The following is a 6,468-nucleotide window of genomic DNA, read 5'->3' as shown; positions in this document are numbered from 1 at the left end:
TAGTTCTTTTTCACAAAATGACCATTTAACTTTGCTACAGATACTGGTCAGCTCAAAGAAAAATAAAAAAAACTTCTTCCATGAGGCAAAACAAAAGGAAACTAGTTTCATTCCAAGCAAAACTTATTAAAATTGTTAATCCACTCACACATATGTAGAAATCTCTCCATCTCAAATTACATCTATTACCATGGATCTTAAAAAAATGTCAAGATGTCTCTCTTGTTCATTTCTCCAGAAACAATTTCTACAAGTACCAGAACACTGAGATAACCAAAATCAAAAATCTGATAATAGGGTCTCCCTCCCAGGTGGCACAAGGGGTTAAGACGCCACCAATGAAGTTATCAGCAGCCTCTGCAGCATGAGTTTTATTCCTGGCCAGAGAGTAACCCACATGGCACAGCATACCTCTCCTGTCTGGCCCTCTGCTCCCCTCAGCAGTGTGTTTCTGTCAATCCGCCTGTTCTGTTCCCCACTCTGTCTCTGGTGAATCCTCTCACCCACCGCACCTCTGGCCTATAACCCGGTTCTTATATGCATAAATATATAAATCTTTTTTTTTAAAAATCTGATAATATCATTGACAAGGAAACTTGGTGAATATTGTAACCTACAGCATTCCAAAACTACAATAATCATAATTGACAAGCAATATTATATCAGAATATAGTATATACCTAAGAAGTCTCACAAAAAATTAAGAACCCAATATTAATGTTCATTTACATATAAAGGTTAAATATTTCCATCAAGTGAAAATACTTCCCATTAAGTATGAGTTCATCAGATAAATGCCCAGCAGGCAAGTGTGTTTAATGTCTTTCCCATAAAGAAAAGGAGAAATTTTGTGGGGTGGCTTAGCAGCTCCATGGATGTTCCATAAAATTTCCTCTGATCAATGAAATAAAAGACAACATTATTTCCTGAATTAGATTTCTGGGGACATTTGCCCTAAATACTAAGGGGGGTGGCATTTAATTACTCAATTTAATTACTCAATTTGACAATTTCAAATGCCAAGCTCTGGATAGACTCAGCAGCACAGTGGTGACAAAACGACCTTTCCCATGTCCTATATTGTCTCATTCCAAAAGTAACCATTTTCCTTCCACCAAACTTTCACTGATGTGAAACCCTACTTGTGAAATTTATAAATCCAGGTAAAATAAAACATATTTTTTCACAATCCTATAACTCTACAGGCACACAGTTTCCAGACTAAATTATTTAATTTCAAATTATGTATTTTAATCACCAACTATCAATGGAAAAGCAGAAACATACAAACACATACAGTTGATATCTCTTAGTTTTCGTTAAGCCAGGTGTATACTCTTGTGTAAACTGAAATTTAGTACATTGTGCAGTAGTTGGAGGGTTTGTTCTCTGGCTGCATTGACCTGCAAAAGAAAAAGGGACAAAAAGGGAAGAAAATACTGAAGTTCCACAGAAGTCAAAACTCAAAATCAAAGTAAAATCGCCATTCCCCAAAATGGGTAGGAGTGGAGAGGGAAGATCATACAATTTTGTCTTGCAATGGCGCAATGCCAAACTGTTGGCAAAACCGGGTGCAGTTGCCAGAAAAATGGCCGTGGCATGGCAGAGACTTTTGGTGTGTCTGTGCAACTCATCTCTAATTGCTAATTCAAACATTTGATGATTTGGAACTCTTCCTGTGTGGGAGTGAGCAGTCCTTGTGTCCTCCTTGTTGAACACTTCTCTTTTTTGAGATGGCATTTAAACCATGTGGCAACTTTCTCCACTTGTTGAAAGCCCTCAGGTAACCGCCTGAAAACATCAAGGTTCTAGACTGCAGGAACTGAGGGTGGAGTTCAGCAGCTTGGCTTGGTATATAGTCAGACATGTAGGACTTGGGGGCCTCTTGGTTTTCACCGATCTTCAGCATGCTATTGGGGTTCCAGCTCAGTGGAACTGGTAGGACACATTCACCAATTTCTCTCTCCCTTTTTCTCCCAGATATTCCTTTCTTCATTTTCCCCTTTTTGTAAATAAACCCTTTTGTGTGTGCCTGTAGTTGGGTCTCATGATTAGTCCCTGTAAAGGACACTGGTAATCCAGGAAGGACACCAGTGATCCAGCAGACCGGGTAAAGGAGGAGTCCTGGGGTCCTCAGTGGCTTTTCTGGCTTTTATTGGGATTTACTGGGTACACAGCAGGCAGGGGTTCTGTCTTCAAGTCTTCACTCTGTCTGGGCTCTCTGGCATTCTCTGGCGTTCTCACTGCTTCTCTGTTCTCCTGCATCTCTGCATCTTTCTCGGCTTCTACTGGTGTCCCCGTGATGCTGCCCTTAAAAGCCCAGTCTTAGTCCAGAAGAATCCCATCTACCTATGCCCACACCCTACTTCAGGTGCTGCCATCAGGCATGTATTCAGGGAATGCAGGGTTCTGTCATCCATCCTAATGGTGGGAGGGCGGGAAAGCCTGATACTTTTTATTTTTAATTATTTTTGTTGTTGTTGTTTGTTTTTTATTTATTTATTAATACAAGCACTGGGTACAGTCAGAAGTGCGGGAGGGTGAGAGGATTCACCAGAGCCAGAGCGGGGAGCAGAACAGGCAGACTGATGAAGTACACTGCTGAGGGGTACAGCGGGCATGGCAGGAGAGTTCTGCACGCCATGTGGTTCCCTCACCTGGTTGCTGGGATTGAACTGGCGCTGCATCTCATTTTACAGTTTTCTGAATGAAGATTTTCTGAAGTGTTTGATTCACTAAAATTATTTTCTTTAATACTTTTTAACACACATTTAGATTTTTCAGTGTTGTCAACTGTTGTCCTGTGGGCATCAACATTATCGTTTGAGTAGTGTGCTGTTGTACTGGCCCTTTTTCCTTTCAACTTGCAGAGTCCACACATTTCCAAAACTACCTTGGTCTGCAATTTTTAATGAAATAATCACCACTGTGAAACAAATTCAAAGTTTAATAAAGGAGAAATTTATTAAAGAGATTATTCAGAGTCAAAGTGAGGACCTAGGCCAGGGAGACTGCCATCAGTTTTTTTTTTTTTTTTTTTTTTTTTTTGCGTAATTTCCCCTAACCTCTGAGATGTGGTCTCGGGTTATAAGTTACATTAACAGAAAAAAGTACATTATTATTCTTTAATAAATAAAGGAAGACTTCTAGTTAATTTCTAACATAGTTAAATGAATGAGGTTTCCGACAGATGTAGTTGATGGATAGAGGAGACGCATTGTTATAACCTCAAAGTAACCTCTAGATTTTACAAAGTCAAGTCAGTCGAGTTACCTGTGTAGGGGAAGATGTAAGGACCAAAGGTTGTTGGAATCTCTTATTTTGACAAGTGCCCTCATAGACACGCTTGTCCCTCAGGTCATTAGCTCATGTTCCTTCGTCTAGCAACTTATAAACACGATAGGACTGTGGACTTTCTGGACATTTTCTTTGCTTCTCACCAGAGGAATTCTTCAAAGCAAACAAAGTTATTGTCTTGCTGACTTTATTGTCCCAGGCAGCCTTGCCAGGGTGGAAAGGACATTTCCAGCAGAGGAAACTATAGAATTATTTCCTTCTTTCTGAGTCTAAAGCACCTTTACCAAAATCTCTTTCTGTAAGCATGTGTCATACAATGTAATACAGTTATATTCTATTGTCATTGTCTGTGTCACATTCTGGGATACATGAACTTGCATAATGATTCTTTAAAATGTAGGTAGACCAAGGGTCATTCATAGTGTTGTGAGTTCTTTTGGTTTTGACAAATGCATTTTGTTAAATGCAGCTATTTTCATAGTATTTTCCCAATGAGTTACTTGTCTTTCAAACATCATTTTTGCAGAGCATAAACTTTTAATAAAGTGCAAAGATCTGTTTATTATTTCATAGGCCATGCTTCCAGTGTTTTATCTAAAACGTTATTAGCAAATCCAAAGTCACATCTATTTGTACTATTATGTGTTATTTGAGAAGTTTTATAGTATTGCATTTTACTTTCATGTTTATGACTCAATTTGTGTTTGTTCATTTTTTAATAAGGTTTAGGTCTGTATCTAGGTCCATTTTATGAGTGTTGTTGGCTTTCTGTGTATAGGTGCCCTGCACATTTTGTTAGATTTATGCTTAGGTGTTTCTTTTGGGGTAGAATTATTATTAAATTTAATGTTTCTTTAATTTTAAATCCTAGTTGTTCATGTTGCTTATGGGGAAACTAATAAAACTTGTATATTGACCACATACCCTGCAACCTTCCTATAGTTGATAATTATTTCTGAGTTTTTTTAAGCTTCCTAGTGGTTTTCTACCTAGAATACATAATTTATTGTTTCATATCAATATGTATTCCCTTTATAAGCTTTTCTTTTCCGTCACTTATTATATTAGTTAGAACAGCCCCACAGTTCTTAATTGGTGTAGTGGCAGAGGACAAAATGAGCTGTTTCTCTATTTGTTGACTCATCATTAAGTATAATGTTAGTTACATATTTTCATTTATACATTTTATTATTTTAAGGAAAAGCCCTTTAAATCTTGGGTTTTTGAATTTTTTTTTAATTTTTAATGTGTGTTGAAATATATTGAGTGATTTTATGTCTGTTGATATAGTAATATGACTAGTAAGGGCACCCCCAATATTCTCTATAGGTATTTTTGCAGTGATCTAAGGTTTGATGGTAAAGAAACAAAACAAGGTGTTCACATGGTTAGTAATCAATGAAAGAGTTAGGGTGGGTATGATAGGTGCTGTGCATCTGGCCTGTGGGCACTCCACAGCACCCACCTAGTGGGTGGTCTCAGTGGATCCTGAGACAAAGGTCTCCATGACTTTGAATTTCCATACACAGGACACTGAGCTAGGGGAGATATTGACAATAAATGCACATCCTAGTAGGACCCAGGTTATGACATACATACTGTTTTTCTTCGGGGGCACATTGGACCCGTGATAGATGGTGCCAGGAGGGGTCTCCCAGAAGTTTTACCACTGTAGGCATGGTGAGAACAGTCGTGTGTGGCCCGCTCCACCGAGGCTGTAGTGGCTTTGGCTGAAGCGATTTGAGCAGGACTTGGTCTCCTGGATGCAATGGTGGGGAAGGTTGCTTGAAGAGGTCGAGATCCAAGCAGGACCGGGTAAGTACCAATCTGCATGTTCCCGGAGCAGTTGCCTGAGTAGGGAGAGGTCAATCCTGTCCGGATAGGTGTCCACGCAGTTTGTGAGCTGATTGATGGTAACAGTGGCCTAGGCGGCCCTCCGCTGACCTCGCGCATCTTCGCAAGAGCTGCCGTCTACAAACACAGTAGGCATCTGACAAAGGAGAGTCAGTCTGCAGGTTTGCATTTTTTCCAGGATTTTAGGACATGAATGAGTGGCAGAAGAGGGACCAGAGACAGGCAGGAGAGTGGCTGGGTTAAGAGAATTAGACTGAGTGAGACGCACCAGGGGGGTTTTAATAAAGAGCATATGTAAATACTGTAAACGGGAAGGAGTGAGAGTGGAGAGCTAGCAGTGAGACAGGAGGTCCTGAAGGCGAGGCGAGGAATGTACTTGGATGGGTCTTTCCAGAGTAAGTTTGAGGGATTCCCGGGTGAGTAGGGTTGCCGCCAGGGATCTAAGGCAGGGTTGCCAGCCCCCAACAGTGGGATCCATCTGCTTGGAGAGATAAGTGATAGGACGCAGGGCTGGTCCGAGAGGCTGGGAAAGGACGCCTGCCGCCATACCCCGACGTTCGGCTGTGAACAGGAGCAAAGGCTTTTCTGGATCAGGAAGGGTAAGGACAGGTGCCTTCAGAAGGATATGTGTGAATAAAAGGAAGGCCCTGCAGACTCCCCGGGGGATTGGAGACGTCCTTCAGGGAGACTTTTGCTGTGTCATATAGTGGCTTGGATAAGGAAGCAAAATTAGGGATCCAGTGTCGGAAGAATCCAACCAAACCTAGGCAAGAAAGGATTTGTTTTGCTAATTCAGGGGAGGGAAGGTCCCGGATGGCCTGTTTGTGGTCCACCATCAGCTGTTTGGAGGAAGGAGTTAGTCGAGGACCCAGATAGATGGCTGTGGGAACTGAAAGTTGAGCTTTGGATGGGGAGACATGGTATACTTTGGAGCACAGGAAGCTGAGGAGTTGTGCAGTGTGTTGCTGAGACAGTGGCAGAGAAGGACGGCATAGGAGGAGGTCAGCAGCATGCTGGAGGAGAGTGCTGGGTGGAGTATTACATGATGAGAGATCACTGGCTAATGCCTGACCAAACAGATGAGGGCTGAGGCAGGACAGTCCAGGCCAGTTGCTGGGAGGTGTGTGGGTCCAGATTTTCCCTAGTAAAAGCAAATAGGACATAATATTGAGGATTTTGAGGGATGGTAAAAAAAATACATCTGAGGTGAAGTACAGAGAAGTGTGTGGTAGAAGACAGTATATGAGATAGAAGGGTGTTGGGGTTTGGCACTACAGGATGGATAGGCACCACCACTTTGTTAATGAGGCGAAGGTC

The sequence above is a fragment of the Talpa europaea genome, assembly GCF_964194135.1.
Source record: "Talpa europaea genome assembly, chromosome: 8".
NCBI lineage: Eukaryota > Metazoa > Chordata > Mammalia > Eulipotyphla > Talpidae > Talpa > Talpa europaea.
This window is presented reverse-complemented; position numbering follows the sequence as displayed.